Here is a 20,168-nt window from a genome sequence, read left to right as displayed (position 1 = left end):
CATCTGGGCTTCATCATGCACAAATTCTATTGGCTCTCTTTTTTTCTGTATGTGATCCATACTAATTTCCCACTTCTTATCATGACTCAAAACTTTGTGTTGGAAAGTAGACATTCAAATTATAATTCAACAATTCTAAAACTAGGCATTCTTCTCCTCCCAATTAGGATTTATTATGGGTGTTATTTGTTATTGTTATTATTGTTGCTGTTTGTTGGTATACTGATATTCTCACCACTTCTACTCAATATGGCACTGGAAGTATGAGCTAGGGCAATTAGGAAGGAAAAAAATAGGACATCAGATTAGAAAGTAAGAGATAACATTTTTTTCTACCTATAAATGACAAGTAAAAAAATTCTAAGGAGTTCATAAAAGAAAAATTAGGACCAATAAATAATTGAACAAGGTTGCTGATACAAGATCAATATAAAAAAACAATTTCTACACACTAGCAGTGAACAACTAGGAAATGAAACTAAGGAAACAACTCTGTTTAAAAACCATCAAAAGAATAACATACTTAGGACTAAATTTGTTAAAAGAAGTACAAAACTTGCACATTATAAACCACAAAACATCACTGAAAGAAATTAAAGAATATCTAAATAAATTGAAGGATATTTCATGCATATCAGTCTTTCCCCCTAGAAATTTGGCAAGCTTATCCTAAATTCATAATGACATTCTCATCAGCACTTGTTTCTTGATTTATTGATGATAGCCATTCTGACTGGTGGGAGGTGATATCTCATTGTGGTTTTAATTTGCATTTCTCTGATGATTAGTGACATTGAGCATCTTTTTATGTCTATTGACCATCTGCATGTCTGCTTCAGAGTAGTATCTATTCTTGTCATTTGCCCAATTATTAGTTGGAGTGTTTGTTTTTTTCAGTGTTGAGTTTTATAAATTCTTCACACATTTTGGATATTAATGCTTTTATCAGAGGTATCAACAAATATGTGGAGAAACAAAAACCCTTTTGTACTGTTAGTGGGGAGGCAGATTGGTGTAGCCACCATGGAAGGCAGTATGGAGATACCTAGAAAAATTAAAAAATGCATCTGCCTTTTAACTCTGTGATTCCACTTCTGGAAATATATTCAAAGAAAGCCAAAACACTAATTTGAAAGAACATGAACACCGCTATATTCATTGCAGCCTTGTTTATGGTCACCAAGATATGGAAGCAGCCCAAGTGTCCATCAGTAAATGAGTGGACAAAACTACTATGGGAGATTTACACAATGGAGTACTAGTTGGCTGTAAAATAGGAAATTTTACCCTTTGTGCCAGCATGAATGGACCTGGAGAACATTATGCTAAATGAAATAAACCATAAATGAAAACTCCATGTTGTTTTCCAGAGTGTTTGGTCACACCAGTCTGCATTCCCACCAACTGTACATCAGAATTACCTTTCCTCCATCTCCTTGTCAGCACTTGTTGTTTGTTGATTTATTAAGGATAGCCATTTTGGCAGGTGTGAGGCGATATCGCATTGTGATTTTAACTTGCATCTCTCTGATGGATAGTGATGTTGAACATTTTTTCCCTGTATATCTGTAGGTCAGCTGTATGTCCTCCTTGGAGAAGGGTCTGTTCAGGTCTTTTGTCAATTTTTTAAATTGGAATATTTGTCTTCCTAGTGTTGTCATATAAATTTTTTATTAGGGAGACCCAAAAGAAATAGAATTATTTTCTGGAGGGCAGACCCCTTGTAGTACAGAATTCTCCACCCAGGTGAGTGTTCTAGGAACCTGTATCAGTGTACTAGCAGGCATTGTTGTGGGAGGCTGTGAGAGGCTTCAGTGAAAATTTTTTTGAAGACTCTTTCAACTCATTCACCTATCTCATTATAGGTGATTTACAAGTGCATCTGCCCATACTGTGCTCAGTATTCAGCACTTTTTGCTCTACCTCCCTATGTGTCTGTTCTTATGCCAGTACCAGACTGTTTTGATCATAGTGGGCTTATAGTATAGTTTGATGTCAGGTATTGTGATCCTTCTATCTTTGTTTTCTTTTTCAAGATTGCTGAGGCTCTTTGGGGTGTTTTTTGGTTCCATATACATTTTTTGAGTGTTTGTTCTAGATCTGTGAAATATGCCAATGATGTTTTAATAGGAATTGCGTTGAATCTATAGATTGCTTTGGATAGTATGGACATTTTAATTCCTCCAATCCATGAACACACTGTATACTTCCACTTATTGTATCTTCCTCAGTTTCTTTCTTCAATGTCCTATAGTTTCTTGGGTACAGATCTTTTACCTCCTTGGCTAAATATTCCTAGGTAACTTTTTTTTTGTTATTGTTGCAATAGTAACTGAGATTGTTTTCTTAGTTTCTCTTTTTCATAGTTCATTATTGGTGTATGAAAATGCTATTGATTTCTTGAGTATTGATTTTATATCCTGCAGCTTTGCCAGATTCATTTATTAGGTCTAGCAGTTTTTTGGTGGAGCCTATAGAGTTATCTATGTATAATATCATGTCATCTGCAAATAATGACAGTTTTACTTCCTCCTTTCCAATTTGTGTGCTTTTTATATCTTCTTCTTCTCTGATTTCTCTGGGTAAGATTTCCAGTACTATATTGAATAAGAGTGGTGAAATCAGACATTCCTGTCTTGTTCCTGATTCTAAGAGAAATGCTTTTAGTTTGTGCCCATTGAGTATGATGTTGGCTATAGGTTTTTCATATATGGCCTTTCTTATGTTAAAGGATGATCCTTGTATTTCCACTTTGCTGAGTTTTTATCATAAATGAGCACTGGATTTTATTTTTTTAAGATTTTTATTATTTATTTATCTTTAGAGGGGAAGGGAAGAAGGAGAGAAACATCAATGCGTGGTTGCCTCTTGTGAGTCCCCTGCCGGCAACTGGCCTGCAACCCAGGTATGTGCCCTGACTGGGAATTGAACTGTGATGGTGTGGTTCACAGGCCCACGCTCAATCCACTGAGCTATGCTAGCCAGGGCATGGATTTTATCAAACAATTTTTGTGCATCTATTGAAAGGATCATGTGATTTTTATATTTCATTTTGTCTCTGTATTATATCATATTTATTGATTGGTAAATATTGTGCCTACCTTGCATCTGGAATAATTCCCATTTGATCATGATATGTGATCTTTTTAATGTATTGTAGGATCCAGTTTGCTAATATTTGGTTGAGGATTTTAGCATCTATGCTCATCAGGGATAATGGCCTATAATATTCTTTTTTTGTTGTGTTTTTACCTGGTTTTGGAATTAGGATAATTCTGGCCTAGTAGAAAGATCTTGGAAGTCTTCCTTTCTTTGAATGTTTTGGAATAGTTTGAGGACAGGGGATAATTCTTCTTTAAATGATTGGTAAAATTCACCTGTCGCTTTGGGATAAAAATGTTCTGTAAATATCAATTAAGTGTTTTCAATCTGTTGTGTTATTTAAGGTTGGTATTTTCTTGTTGAAATTTTGTCTGGAAGATCTATTTATTGGTCATAGTGGGGTGTTAAAATTTCCCACTATGGCTATATTGCTGTCAATCTCTTAAAGTCCACCCAAACTTTCTTTATATATTTAGATATCCTACATTGTGTCCATATATGTTTACAAGGGTTATAGCCTCTTGTTGGGTTGATCTCTTAAGTGTTATGTAGTGACCTCCTTTGTCTCTTTTTATGGCTTTATTTTGAAGTCAATTTTGTCAGATATAAGTATTACTATTCCAGCTTTTAAAAAATATCCATTTGCATGACATATTTTTCCATCTCTTTACTTTTAACCTGTGTAAATTTTTTGTTCTGAGGTGTGTCTACTGTACACAGCATATATATGGGTTATGTTTTCTTACCAGCTAAGCTATGTCTTTAGATTGGAACATTTAATACACTTACATTTAAGATTATCATTGATAAATATTTATTCATTGACTTTTTTCCTTTATACCTATGTTCCTCTCTCTGTTTCTTTTTCTTAAAGCATTCCTTTAACATCTGTTGCAATGTTGGTTTTAGTGGTAATGAACTCTTTCAGCACATGTTTTTGTCTGGGAAGCTCTTTATTTTGCCTTCAGTTTTAAATGATAACCTTGCTGGATATAGTAGTCTTGGTTGCAGGTCCTTGCTTTTCATCACTTAGAGTACTTCAGTACTTCATGTCAATCCCTCCTGAAGTGTTTATGTTGAGAAATCAGCTGACAGTCTTATGGGAACTTCCTTATAGGTAACTGTTTCATTCTTGCCACCTTTAAGATTCTCTCTTTGTCCTTAAACTGTGTCGGTTTAATTATGTTGTATCTTGGTGTGGGCCTCTTTGCATTATTCTTTTTTGGGACTCTCTGTGCCTCCTGAACCAGTGTTACTTTTTCCTTCACCATTTTAGGGAACTTTTCTGTATTTATTTATTCAAGCAGGTTTTTTATCCCTTTTCCACTTTCTTCTTCTTCTAGTATACCTATGATGTGGACACTGGTACCTTCCATGTTGTTCCAAAGTTCTCTTAAACTATCCTCATTCTTTTTAAGTATGTTTCCTTTTGTTGCTCTGATTGGGTGTTTATTTTATAGCCTGTCTTTCAAATTGCTGATTCAGTCCTCCGCTCTATCTATCCTGATTTTAATTTCTTCTAATGTATTCTTCATTTCAGATATTGCATCCTGTATTTTCAAGTGGTCCTTATTCATTGTTTTTATGTTCTTTTTTTATGTTGTTGTAGCTCCCACTTAAGGAACCTTAAGCATCCTTATAACTATTACTTTGAACTCGATGTCTGATAAATTGCTTTCCTTAATTTAATTTAGTTCTTTTTATGTGAATTTCCCTTTTTCTTTCATTTGGGGATTGTTCCTTTCTTTTTTTTTTTTTTTCATTTTCTTTCATTTGGGGATTGTTTCTTTGTCTCCCAATTTTAACTGTCTCTTTTTGTTTGTTTTTATGTATTAGGTAGATCTGCTTAGACTTCCTATTTTCATGGGGTGGTATTATGTGGTGGTAGTCCTGTGGGACCCTTTATCTCTTGATCTGGATGTTCTAGGTATGCTTCTTGTGTGGGTTATGTGTGCTCTTCTATTGCATTTGGGTCTTGATTATTGTTATTGTTGCCCTGTTTGTTGGTGGGATCTACCCTTTAGCTGAGAGGCTCAACCCCAACCATGTCTTAGGTGCTGTTGTACAGATGATGACAAAACAAAACAAAACAAAAACCCAGAAAAACAAAAGCCGAGCAAACAACAATAGCAGCAAAATCAACAACAAAAGAGCAAAGAATAATAAAAGTGGAATGAGAAATAGAATAGTAAAAGAAGAAAAAAGAATACTATGAGGACTGAAGGAAATAAAAATGATTTTGTGAGGAGAGAAGAGAATAAGAATAAGAAGTAGAAAATGGAAATGGCAACAAAAAACAAAGAAAGAATAAGAAAATAATAAATGTCAAGAAGAAAAAAATGGAGTAAGAAAAGAAAAGAGTAAAATAAGAGATATGAAAGAAAAATAGAAAAAAGAAAAAATAATAATAAGAAGAAGGCTATGAAAAAGCAAAAATAAATTAACAAAAATAATGAGAAAAGAAATAGAATTTGCCTCATCAGAGTTTAGTTCTGCTTGCTGGGTATTCCCTTAGGATACATCTCAAGTTTTCTGAAGATTGTGTAAGCCAGTATCAGATGTTATTCATGTCTAGCTCTTAGCAGCCTGTTTGAAGCTATAAGTAATCCACAGTTTGTGGCTGTCTCCTCTAGGCTTGGCTGTATATGGGATGGGCTACACTGCGCTGCAAGACTGGTTTTTATCATCACTAGGCCCAGGAGTGAGTCAGCAAAGGTCCTAAGGCACTATGGGATCCATTCCACTGTCCTCTTCCTGACAGCTGGCTGTCAGTCTTAGTCACTGATTTGCCTTGCTTAGAGGGCTTCTGGCAGAAGCAGGAGGATAGGATCCCTTGATCTCCCATGGGCAATAAGTGCCATTCAGATATCAAAGTATGCTCCCCCACCCTAGAACCACACCTCTGTGTCTATCTAGGGTTATTTCCCTGCACTTGGCAGGGTAGAGCCCTTAGTAAAAACATGGGCGGGACCTCCAGAGCCTAGAGTTTGGGTCTGCCAGAGACCAGGAGGATATTCCTATGGCTCTCCTATAAGGGGAAAGCACCAGTCTATTTCTAGAAAAAGTATAAGACTGTCCTAAAGCCATTCTCTGACACCCCAGAGTTTTCCTATGTTGCTGTCTCCTCAGCAGGGGTTAAGGTGCAGGATGGGGGAAAAAGATGCAGGGTGGGGCAAGCAGGATTCTGAAGGGTGAGAAGAGCTGGATTCCAGAGGACTGGGTGAGCAGTTTCCCACAGGGTGGGGTAATTGTTTTTTCCCCTGGGAAGAGTTATCTCTTCTCCAGAAAAATGGCTGCTGTGGTATCAGGGGATTTCTTGGCACAGGGGTCCCAGCAGCCACTCCCCCAGGTCTTCCTCAATGCCTCCCACACTACACTCTCCTTGGGTGACTCTAGTACATACCATCCTCCCTTCACTGGAACCCAAGATGAGTGGCTAGAAGTGAGAATCTGTGCTTTGGTCCTTTAAAAAATAAGAGCATTCTCTCCAGTGAGTTCCATCTCAGTTGGCAGACAGACATCCTATGGCCTTTTACCGCTGCATGCTACATAGGCACCTTATTTTTGCCCTGGAGCTTCATGCTGGGGAGGCCAGTCTGGGGTTCAGGCTTTACTCCTTTCATCCGGAAGATCCCACAGCCACACTGTGACCTTGGCCTGCTGCTCACCTGTGGGAGCAGGGCCAATCTTTTATGTTCCTGACCTTACTATTAGTCTCAAGATGGTTTTCTGCCTGTCCTTGATTAGAAGTCCCCAGTTGAGGTAGTTTTGGGGTAGTTATTTTGGGTGGCTGTTCTGCTCTTTATTTTTACTTTCAGTTTGGTTCTGGGAGGTGATACATTGTTGATCCTCTACTCTGCCACCATCTTCTGAACCACCCCCAAACTATAAAGCTTTTAAAAAGCAGCATAGGAGAAAATCTTCAGAATCTATGATAAGACAAAGAGTCCTTGACACCAAAAGCATAATCCATATAAATAAAATTTCATAAATTAGACTTTTCAAAATATTTTTTGCTCAGTGAAAAGACCCTGTTAAAGGATTTTTAAAAAGCTGAAGACTGGCAAAATATATTTATAAATCATATATCCAGCAAAGGTCTAGTGTCTGGAACATATAGAACTGTTAAAACAGCAGCATAGGGATGACTTTAACCCCAGAGAACATTTGACAATATCTGGAGATCATATTGTCCAAACAGAGGAGATGCTATCAGTATCTAGGGGTTAGAGACCAGGGATGCTGCGAACCATCCTAATGTGTACAAGATAAGCCCCCACCACAAACAAAACATCCAGCAAAAAATGTCAATAGAGTCAAAGGAAAAGAAGATGTTAAAGAAAAGTCTTCTAAAAATTAAAGCTTTTGTCCCATATTTAAAAAGACTAATTTTGCAAAGGTCTGTTTGATGAGGCAACATATACTCAAAGTGTTTTAAAAATGCAGTAAAATCCACATGGGATTCAACCAGTGAATCCATACATAAAGGTAACAATGGGTCAATGTTTGTCTCTGTCTCTCCCTTGCTCTCTAAAATCAACTTTAAAAAAGAGAATGTAATTCTTTTTTTAAAAAATGAAGTAAAACCCAGTTTAAAAAAAACTCTACAGTAAAAAACTAAAAAAAAATCCAGTTAGAAAATAGGCAAAAACATGAAAATACCTGTCACTGAAGAGAAGATGACAAACAAGCATTGGCAGAGGTTTGCTATATCTCTAGTCATTAGGGTAATAAAAAGTAAAATCATAGTGAGATGTCATTGCTCACCTATCTGAAAGACTCATAAAAAGTAGTGTCAATATTAAATGCTTGTGAGAATGTGGTAATACTGGTAGGACGTGTAAAAATGGTACAGATACTCTGGAAAATATTTGATAGTTTCTTAAAAAGTAAACATGCAATGGATAAATAAAAACATATTGATGCAAAAATCTATAAATGAATGTTGAGGGCAGCTTTGTTCCTAATAGTCCCAAAATGGAAATATTCCAAAAGTCCTTATGTGGTGAGTGTCAGACAAACTGTGAAACATCTGTACCATGGAATAGTGATCAGCAATAAAAGTGAGTATTCTAATTAAAAATATAATCTTTAAATATTATGTAATATATGATTCCCTTATATATCATTCTTTTTTTTAAAAAAGGTTTTATTTATTTATTTTAGAGAGGGAAAGAGAGGGAGAAAGAGAAGGACAGAAACATCAGTGTGTCATTGCCTCTCACATGCCCCCCACTGGGGAACTGGCCTGCAACCCAGGCATGTGCCCTAAGTGGGAATCCAACTGGCATCACTTTTAATCACAGTCTGGCATGCAATCCATTGAGCTACACCACTCAGACTGTGATGAGAGAGCTAAATAAACTTCTGTACTCTTTGAGACATCATCATTTTGGAATACTTTTGCTACAGAAGCTTAGCCTATATCCTATATGATATTCTATGTCCTATGCAATATAGCTACCCTCTGCCAAGGCAGTTAGTCCTGTGGCAGGTACCTTCAGCAATTTTTTGACCTGCTGGATATTGTCACATCTGCTCTCTAGTTGTCATGGCTTCCACTAGCACACAATGAGTTGTATTTCAGCAAAGCATGCTAATATCTGTTGGCAATACAACTCCAAACAGTCGTAGCAGCTCTAGACATTTTAAGAGCTGGGACCAGCAGCTCTAGTGGCTTCCAACAGTTGCTTCTGTCAACAGCTCTCACAGGGTTTTTCAAGTCTGTTCCTTTGTCACTAGATAGCTGTTATCCTCTCAGCATCCAAATGACGATATATCTAGCCGTGTGGTGAAAATGTTTAAATAGCTCTCTTTCTCAAAACAGAAAACAAACAAAAATATTCCAGTTTGCTGATTTCCACATGTAAATCCTCATAGCAGCGTCATTTTCATGCTAGCAATATGACATTGCTGACTGTGGAGTATGTGGAACTGGAAAGAGTTGCATCCCCTTGGTTTCTGTGAATGGTAAGAGCAGTCTCGAGCACACTTCTCACTTGATAGTATCAGTTGTCTATCAGGGCACAACAAACCATCCAAACTGACCAGCTTTAAACAAAAACTTATTTGCTTACAATTCTGGACAATAAATTTGCCTAAAATCACCAGGTGGTTCCTCTGCTGTTTTCTTTGCTGTCCACTCATGGTCGTAGTCAATTAGCATCTCAGCTAGGGACTGCATGGCCTAGGCTGGCCTTACCCACTCATGTGTCTGGCGTTGTTACTCACTGTAGACTGTGTGGTACCTTGAATCTCCTTCTGTGGACTCTAAAGTTATAGCAGGCTAGTGTGGGACTTTACTTAGTAGTTCCAGAGAAAATTTCCAAGAGGGTGATAGAAGCAACTCTGATGCTTAGTGTGACTCTGGTCTAAAGTCCCATACTATTCCTCTTCTTGAACTTTATTAATCCACCAAGGTAAGTTACAAAGCCAGCATAAATTCAATGCAATAAACCATTTTGATTAAACAAGAAAGCAGTTTAATTGGTAGCATTTTTTCTTTGCATTTATTAAGTCAACTTGGTGTTTAAAACATAGCCAAACTATCTCACACCTATTAGGGTGGCTACCATAAATTACAAACAAAACAAAAATAATAAGTGTTGGTCAAAATTTGAAGAAATTAGAACCCATGTACACTGTTGGCAAGTATTAAAAATGGTGCAGCTGCTATGGAAAGCAACATGGCAGTTCTAGCAATTACGCTTTTGGGTATATATTACCAAAAATTGAAAGTAGGCACTTGAAGAGATATTTGCACACCCACGTTTATAGCAGTGTTATTCACAACAGCCAAAAGGTGGAAGCAACCCAAGAATTGAACGGAAGTGACCCATTAACAGATGAATGAATAAACAAAATGTGAAGGATACATACAATGGAATATTATTCATCTTTAAAAAGAAAGGAAATTCTGATACATACTACAACGTGGCTAAATCTGAGGGCATTATTCTAAACCAGTCACAAAAGGACAAGTATCATTTGATTCCACTTATTTGAGGTACCTAGAGTAGTCAAATCCATAGTGACAGAAAGTAAAATATTTTTTACTGTGGCTAGAATGGAAAGTTGTCTTTTAATAGGTATTGAAATTTTTTACTTTAGCTTTGCAAGATAAAAAGATTTTAGGAGAGAGGTTGCATGACCATGTAAATGTTCTTAGCACTATGGAACTTCACACTTAAAATAAGATGGTAAGTTTTATGTTATGTTTACTTTGCCACAGTTTTAAAAATTCACACAACCACAGATTTTTTGATACCCATTGAGAGGTAATTTGTCTCTCTCCTTCCCATGAATCTAGATGCGTTTTTTTACTTGCTTGAAACCAATAGAATGAGGCAGAAGAATGTTGCATGGATTATAATACTATCTTAGAGAAGGTGATAGATATAAAGTCTCTTGGTGTTGTTTGCCGAGACTCTTGGAGCCCTGAAGTCTGATTGCCTTATGGCCACCACCCATGGTGAGATGTCAGGGCACATTGAGAAGCAGTGAAAACTACTATTAATAGTCCCAGCTTAAGTCTCAGAAACAATTAGCATGTAATAACCAACTAAGTGTAGATGCTCCCGGCTAATGCTAGTCCCAAGTCATAGAGCCATACTCAGCCAATTGAGGTGTCCCAGCTGAAGCCCCAGCCAACACAAGATGAAGGCAAACCATTCTCATAATGCTTGGCCCAAAGTCCTAACTCAAAGATTCAGTGAGCTTCAGAAAATGTTTTAAGTCTTTTTTTTTAATGACAGCTTTATTGAGTGGGTATAATTCATATACCATAATATTCATCCTTCAAAGTTCATAATTCAGGGGGTTTTATTATACTCACTGAGTTCCATAGTATCACTTCTATCTAATTAGAACATTTCATCGCCCAAAAATAAACCCTATGTCCATTAGCAGTCACTTCCAATTCTCACTTCAGTCCTACTCTATGGATCTGCCTATTCTGGAAATTTCATATACGTGGAATCCTAATATATGAAGCTGGCTTCTTTCTTTTATTTTTAATACTCTATTTATTTTTAAAGATAGGAAAAGGGAGAGAGAAAAAGAGGGAGAGAGACATCATTGTTTGCTTCTTATACTCACCCCCACCAGGGGCGAACCAGCAACCCAGGCACGTTCCTGACAGGGAACGGGTGACCTTTTGCTTTGTGGGACAAAGTCCAGCCAACTGAACCACACCAGCCAGGGCTGTGGACTTGCTTCTTTCACTTAGAATAATGTTTTAAGGTTCATCTATGCTGTAGCATGTGTGAGTATTTTATTCCTTTAGATCACTGAATAATACTTCATATGAATATATCAAACATTGTTTATCCATTCATCAGGTGATGGACATTTTGGTTGTTTTCACTTTGGGGCTGTTATAAATAAGGATGCTATGAACATTCATGTACAAGTTTTGGAATGAACATGTTTTCTATTCTGTCAGATATACATGCATGAATGAAATTGTGGGTCATGTGGTAACTATGTTTAATTAGGATTTTAAGAAACTGCCAAAATATTTTTCAAAGTGAAGTGGCTTTCCCATTTTATTAATGCCACCAGTAACGTATATGGGTATCAGTTTGTCAACATCCTTGCTAACATTTATTTTTATCTGTCTTATTTTACTTATCTGAGTGGGTGTAAGTAGAATGCTATTGTGGTTTTGATTTGCATTTCCTAATGACTAATGAAGTTGAGAATCTTTTCATGGCTTATTGACAATTTACATATCTCTCGAATTGGAAAATATCTACTCCAATTTTATTCATTTTTAATCAGGATATTTGTCTTTTTATTATTGAGTTTTAAGTATTCTTTAGATAATATGGATATAAATCTCCTACCAAGATACATGATTTGCAAATATTTTCTCCTATTGTGTAGATTGTCTTTTTATTTTTTTGGATAGTCTCCTGGGAAATATGCAGTACAAGGTTGATTCCCTTGATATTTTCCCTTAACATGTGTTGGTACGCCCACCAACACTGGGCCATATGGTCAGAATAATATTGAGATTAACAAGAGTAATTTTGATTCAGAACAACTTCTGGGGGATAATTTTCTTTATCTTTTGCCCAAAATAGTAAAATTATATCCTCATTAACACTACAACTAAATTATTAGCTTTGATAAATTCAAGAAGAATATAACATAGTAAATAATTTTCTTTTCTTCTGAAAAACTGCAGTGATGAGGATTTGGACTAAATATTCTCCTAATAGATGATAAATATGTATGCAATTCCATAATAATGCCATGTGATATATTACTTTATAAAATAAGGCTTCATAGTAAAATATTACTTTATAAAATAAGGCTTTAATCTAAAATTATTTTAGATTAAAAGATCCCATATTGGGTAGAAGAAAGATTAATAATTCTTTTCAATATTGTTTTTATCGTAAGTGGCATATGCTGAGCAGATCTGTTCATTTCAAAGAATTTTTTTGTTCCAGAACCAACGACTTTTAAATAAAAAAATTGTACATTTTGTGAAAGATAAGTTTTAAATGTATATTTCTTTATAAAACAACATATAGTGAATATAATACACATTAGTATAGAGTAATGTGAAAATTCACAAAATTTGGAATGTTGCATTTTTGTGGCAATTTCAAATTTGCACTCATTACAAGCTAGCTGCTGTCTCATCCATAAGTGTCTAATTTATCTAAAGGCCCATGTAATTGGCTTTATTTTGGCATTAAAATTTAACAACTGTCACTTTTATTGGTAATTCAATTTGCTCAAACAAATTGACATGAACATAATATGTTATAATTGATCTTCTAGCATTTTATAATCTACTAATAATACTATTTTTAGTAGAGAAACAAAATTTAAAGTGTTTCACTTGCTGCAGAAATCTAGGACATAAAATTCCAATAAAGTCAGTTGTTTAGAGTGAAGAATATCAGTAATGAAAAATGTACTTTTAATTATATCCATATGCAAAATATAGTAACTGTTGACAAGATGAAATAATAACATTAAAAAATTATTTTCATTGTTCATGTACAGTTTTCTGTTTTTTACTCCCATCCCAGCCCACACCCCAGCCCTCCCGATTTCCTTCCCATTACCATCACCCCCCCAGTTTTTGTCCATGTGTCCTTTATACTTGTTCCTATAAACCCTTCCCATTTTTCCCTGAAATTCCCTCCCCTTTCCCCTCTGGTCCCTATCAGCCTGTTCTCTATTTTAGTATCTTTGGTTATATTTTGCTTGCTTGTTCGTTTTGTTGTTTAGGTTCCTGTTAAAGGTGAGATCAGATGGTATTTGTCTTTCACTGCCTGGCTTATTTCTCTTAGCATAATGCTTTCCAGTTCTATCCATGCTGTTGCAAAGGGTAGGAGCTCCTTTTTTCTTCTGCTGTGTAGAATTTCATTGTGTAAATGTACAACAGTTTTTCAATCCATTTATTTACTGATGGACACCTAGGTTGTTTCCAACACTTAGCTATTGTAAATCGTGCTGCTGTGAACATTGGGGTGCATAGGTTCTTTTGGATTGGTGTTTCAAGGTTCTTAGGATATAATCCTAGCAGTGAAATTGATGGGTCAAAGGGAAGATCCATTTTTAGTTTTCTCCAAAATATATAAAGAACTTATATGACTCCCCTATAAGAAGACAAGCAACCCAATTTAAAAAATGGGCAAAGGACCTGAACATACACTTCTCCAAGGAGGACATACAGAGGATCCAGAGACACATGAAGAGATACTCAGTATCACTAGCCATCAGAGAGATGCAAATTAAAACCACAAGAAGATACAACTTCACACTGGTCTGAATGGCCATCATAAACAAAGCAACCAAAAAGTGTTGGAGAGATTGTGGAGAAAAGAGGACCCTAGTGCACTGTTGGTGGAATCGCAGATTGGTACAGCCACTATGGAAAACAATGTGGAATTTCCTCAGAAAACTAAAAATGAATTAATAACTTAAGTAATATGTAATCAAGGCCAAGCATACCTTCAAGTTCACTCCCTCACACTTCACTGATAGATTAGGAGACTGTTTAGTAACACTTTGTGAGCAACAGTTCCTTTTTTTTTAGCATGGACATTTTATTTATTTATTAATATATTTTATTGATCATGTTATTATACTTGCCCCATTTTCCTCCTTTTATTTCCCTTCACCCCACATACCACCTCCCACCCACATTCCCCCCCTTTAGTTCATGTCCATGGATTGTACATAGGAGTTCTTTGGCTTCTACATTTCCTATACTATTTTTACCCTCTCCTTGTCTATTTTGTACATACCATTTATACTACTTATTCCCTGTACCTTTTCCCCCTTACTCATACTTCCCCTCCCTCCAGTGATACCTCTATATGACCTCCGTTTCTGTGATTCTGTTCCTGTTCTAGTTGTTTGCTTAATTTGTTTTTGTTTTTGTTTTAGATTCAGTTGTTGATAGTTGTGAGTTTCTGGTCATTTTACTTTTCATATTTTTTATCATTTTTCTTAGATAAGTCCCTTTAACATTTCATATAATGAGGGCTGGGTAATGATGAACTCCTTTAACTTAACCTTATCTGGGAAGCACTTTATCTGCCCTTCCATTCTAAATGGTAGCTTTGCTGGATAAAGTAACCTTGGATGTAGGTCTTTGCCATTCTTGACTTGGAATACTTTTTTCCAGTCCCTTCTTGCCTGAAAGGTTGATTTTGAGAAAAAATCAGCTGATAGTCTCATAGGAACTCTTTTGTAGGTAATTATCTCCTTTTCTCTTGCTGCTTTTAAGATTCTCTCCCTATCTTTAGTCTTGGGTGAGTTAATGATGATGTGCTTTGGTGTGCAATTCCTTGGGTCCAACTTCTTTGAGACTCTCTGAGCTTCCTGGATTTCCTGGATTGGGGAAGTTCTCTTTCATTATTTTTTCAAATAAGTTTTCAGTTTCCTGCTCTTCCTCTTCTCCTTCTGGCACCCCTGTGATTTGAATGTTGGAATGTTTAAAGTTGTTCTGGAGATTCCTAACTCTCTCCTCATATTTTTGATTCTTCATTCTGTTATGGTTGACTATTTATTTCTTCCTTCTGGTCTAAACTGTTGATTTGAGTCCTGGTTTCCTTCCCTCCATTGTTGGTTCCCTGTATATTTTCTTTTATTTCACTTTTCAAGGCCTTCACTTTTTTTTCTGTTTTGAACCATCCTCAACCAATTCTGTGAGTATCCTGATTACCAGTGTTTTGAACTATGCATCTGATAGGTTGGCTATCTATTCATTGTTTAGTTGTATTTTTTTCTGGAGCTTTGATTTGTTCTTTCATTTGGGCCATTTTTTTGGTCTCATGTGCTGGAGCCTTAGGAATTCACCAGGGCGGGGCAACCCATAACTCTGCATTGTGGCGCTGTATGTGGGAGAGGGGTCTGAGAGGGAACAATGCCACCTGCTCAGCTTTTGGCTGGTTTTCAGTCACTGCCGCTGCTCCCCACAAGCAAATTGGGCCCTTCTGCTGCTGATTCCCAGGTGAGTGGTTGTTTTGTAAATTTTAGCATGCTCCGGGTCTCTCCAACAAACTCTCCTGTGAGGCTGGGAATTTCTCGCACCACTGCCTCAACCTCCACAGGTGTTTTCAGTCAGAGGTTTGAGGCTTTATTTCCCTGCCCTGGATCCCTGGGTTGTGTGGTCTGTCTCGTGCCCCAGTTGTTCCTCCTGGTTCATCCACATGCAACTGTGGGACTACTCACTCCACTAATTGCCACCTTGCCTACCCTGGTCCTCCAGCCACTGCCTTTCAGCAAATCTTCTCTGGCTGCTTATCTCTGCCACTCCTACCGGTCTAGGTGAATGTTTCTTCTTTAACTACTTGGTTGTCGGGCTTTCACAGTTTGATTTTCTGGCAGTCTGATTGTTTTTGTTTTTGTATTTATTGTTGTCCTTTTGGCTGTGTGAGGAGGCAGAGTATGTCTACCTATGTCTCCATCTTGGCCAGAAGTCTACCAGTTTCTTAATATTTCCTGTCATGTGGAATGAAATAGCAGTAGTTGTCATCAATAGTTCTGATAATCCAATAAAAATTCTATTTCTCAAGAATTTTATTCAGAATATATATTTCTTTATACAGATAATGAACCTGACAATCAATTTTTGGCTTTATTTCACTTCATTTGGATAAATAGAATTAGCTCCATCAAATGTATCTTCAAAACCAGATCTTAAGATTACATATTTACCAATTAATTGAAATAGCTATATCAAATGGACAATTGTAAAGCTTATATAAAAATATTTCTTTTATAAATAACAGTCCACTTACTAAATGGTTTCATAAACTATAATCAAAACAAGCAAAATAAAAATATGGCCAGGTACACAGGTTTTCTGAGCATTAGCCTACTTGGTGTCAGGTACCTAAAATAGTTCTTTTATTCAAAAGACTTTCTATTTTTTTGTTCTAGTGTATAACATTTTCTATAAAAATGTAGTGGTATGTACTACTAAGAATTTGAATGAAGGTGGTATATGCCAATTTAATATAAATATGTCTCCAGAATTGTTTTTAGCCACAAACTATGACCTCTCAACTAAATGTGTGGACTAATTTGAAATAAAATGCAAAGAATACTCTCTTCATCGGATGACAATGTTGACATGCCAAAGAATGAACAGTTTGCTAAGGTGGTTATCTCTTTAGACTCACTGAAGTGGCCAAGAAAAATTCTCCATTTTTTACTTCTAAGCATTTTTATTTTAAAAAATTTTACATCTCTCTTTATTCCTGTCTCTTCCTCTTTCTTTCTTGGCAAACAATCAGTCAAGTCTGCTTGCTTGCCTCAAGGTCATTTCCATAAGGTTAACTCCCCTGAGGTTGCCGGTGGTTATTTGCTGACATCCCTTCTCAGCTGCTGCACAAACTCTTACAATTACACAGTATAAATAATCACAAATGAGGAGTTCAGTACCAATAAAATACAGACATGCATAAATAAAACTGTAAAAATTATAGTGCAGCAGGCATAAGGTTAAGTAGCAAATGGGAATGAACATTCAGAAAACATTTTGAACTGATATGACTGTTCTCAATTGCAAGTTAACCTTTTAAGAAGTTCAATTTGTAATATCATCAAATGATTACACAGAGCTTTTGGATGAAATGGGGCTTATGCAAGATTTAGCTAGCAGAGTTGAACCCAGCTGAATGAGATGAAATGCACATGCAGTAAAGCTGAGGTAGGAACTCTTGGTGCATATGGGTGGCTCTCTTGCCAGCCCAGGTAGGGACCAAACCACAGCTGCACAGCAGAGTCACCTGGAGAGCTTTACAGATGTAGTGTCTGGATCCCTCTCACAGAAATTCCCATTCAGTGGGGCTGCAGTGCATTTCAGGTACTCAATCTGCGGCATGCATTTGCTTTTGAGATGATCCAAATCTACTATTAGATAAATAATTACGCAGTTTGTGAGACATAGGCAAAACATTTTAAGATGTAGCCAGAATTCATGGTATGTACTAAGTGTAAGATGAGCAGAAATATAGATGCATTAAGTATTGGTAGATAGAAAGTACCAAGAGTGACCTTATACTCATGATACACATGGGTACTAAACATATATGAGACTATATATGTAAGAGGTACTTGATAGTCATAAGATCTTGATTTGGACACATATTGGTGACATTCTGCACAAATAAAATTGATGGCAGTTTGTAGCCCAATTGCAAGCTATAGCGCAGCCAGGAGTAATTGTCCTTGTGTTTATTCAAAAAGCAAGAGCCAAAGCCCCTTCTACTTGTGAACCAAACTGTGCAAATCCTAATTCTGATCCTCATGACCACACCCTGATCAGGGAAGGCTGGTGTGGCAGGGAGAGAGATATAGCACACATGAGCACGGAACACCTGAGGATTCAGGTGGTAAGTTCTTCTTGCTAATATGCTATCCTATATCTGTCCACTCACCTATATCTTTTCGCTTGCTTCTCACTTTTTTAATAGCAATTGTAATTTCTTTACAATTTTTTAATAGCAATACCATTTGAGTAGTATATTTGTGAACTATTCTGTTCTGTAACCATTGAAATAGCTTGCTTAGTAGCATACTTGGAGGCCACCCTTGCAAAAACTCAGTTGCTTACATAATTTAACCAGTATTTTTCAAATGTTTCCAAAGTGGTTTAAGACACATTTGGGTTTGGGAACTGCTGGGCCAGGGAATTTGAAGAACTGCAGGAAAATTACAGATGATGGAGGATGACTTTATATGTGAGGTTCCATTATTTAGGACATCTAGAGTCCCATGAAATTAAAAAAAAACATTATAAAACTGTGCCTCTGAAAGATTTACTTGATAGTGGTATACATTTGAGACAGTATGAGGAGAAAGATCTAGAAACTTAGTAATGAACTGGAATAGAAAAAAATAGAACTTCTTGGTGAAATGAACCTGTAATAGGATGATGGGATCTGGATGAAAAAAAGATATCTGAGTGACTGCGTGATCTTGAGATCCATTCACTTTCCTGTTCATTTCCCCATTCATATTATGAGGCCAGTATTAACTGGATATAAAAACCAGATGAAAACATTATCAAAAAGTAAAACTACAGACCAATATTCCTTATTAATATGAATTCAAAGAGCTTTAACAATGTTTTTAACAAAGTACTAGCAAAAGTAATTCATTAACATATAAAAAAAACCTATGCCACATCTAAGTGTGGTTTATACCAAGAATGAGAGATTAATTGAACTGTAGAGGTTCCCGGCATTCCAACCCACTCTCAGTTTTCAGTCATCTCTGCACATCTAAAGGGTCATCACCTGTTCCAGTTTTCTTGGGACTACCCCACTTCCCGGAATCCCATCCTCATGAGGTAGAAAGTCCTGGTTTATTGATGATGGTGGCAGAGAGTTGGGGGAGATGTACAAAACTCATACATATGTTAAATATGTAATTATTTGACCATATGTTATATTACCCTATTTTTGTTGTTTTTGTTCCAGTGTGGCCGTGTGCTTGGTTGGTGTATCCACAGCATCACCAGCCCCTGAAGGAGGCTGGTGTTGTTTGTTTCTTGGTGCTAGTTTTTTTTTTAATTCATTTATTTCCCAATTAAATGTGACATAATACTACATTAGTTTCATGTGTACAGCATAGTGATTAGACATTTATATACCATACAAAGTCTAGTATCCCAATAAGTCTTGTACCCATCTGACACATGCATGGTTATTACACTTTATTGACTATATTTCCTATGCTATACTTTACATCCTCATGACCATTTTTATAACTGGCAATTTGTACTTCTTAATCTCTTTCACATTTTTCATCTATTCCCCACCCTCTCCCCTTTGGTGACCAACAACTCGTTCTCTGTATCTGAGTTTGTTTCTGTTCTTTTTGTACCTTTATTTTGTTTTTTAGATTACACGTACAAGTGAAATTATACAGTATTTGTCTTTATCTTATGTCACTTAAATATTTTCTTCTGGGTTCATCCATGATGTTGCAAATGGCAAAATTTTATTCTTTTTTATGGCTGAGTAATATCTTTATTATCCATTCATCTATCCATGGACTTAGGTTTCTTCCATATCTTGGCTATTATAAATAATGTCACAAGAAATGTAGGGGTACATATATATTTTAGAATAGCATTTCGAATTTCTTCAGATAAATAGAAGTAGAATTCTGTCCTAGATATTTTATGGGGGCAGAAAAGTCCTCTATGGTTCAGGTTCAGGCTCAGCCTTAACAGGGTTAGTGAGCCTGGGCCTTGGTGTTGGGTTTACTTTTTTTTTCCTTAGCATTTCCATGTCTTCCCATACATCAAACTGTGCCCTTGGTCTGTGGTTCATCTTGGACAGGAGAGCTTTCCTCTTTCTCACCCAGTGATAACAGACCTCTGCTTTGTGGCAGAATCAGATCTCAGACCCATGATCGTTTCTCACAAGATGCTTAAATTGTGATGTGTAATAAATGTTATCACATTGAGCCACTGAGATTTGGGTGGGCTTATTACAGAAGATAGCCTATATTGTCTAACTCACTTTTGTTTATTATTTTTGTTTCCCTTTTTTTCCCATTGCTTGGTCAATATTTTA

Source organism: Artibeus jamaicensis, unplaced genomic scaffold (assembly GCF_021234435.1).
Source record: "Artibeus jamaicensis isolate MK-2021 breed Jamaican fruit bat unplaced genomic scaffold, CSHL_Jam_final contig_387, whole genome shotgun sequence".
Classification (NCBI taxonomy): domain Eukaryota; kingdom Metazoa; phylum Chordata; class Mammalia; order Chiroptera; family Phyllostomidae; genus Artibeus; species Artibeus jamaicensis.
The sequence above is the reverse complement of the archived record's forward strand: the minus strand, read 5'-3'. Positions refer to the sequence as shown.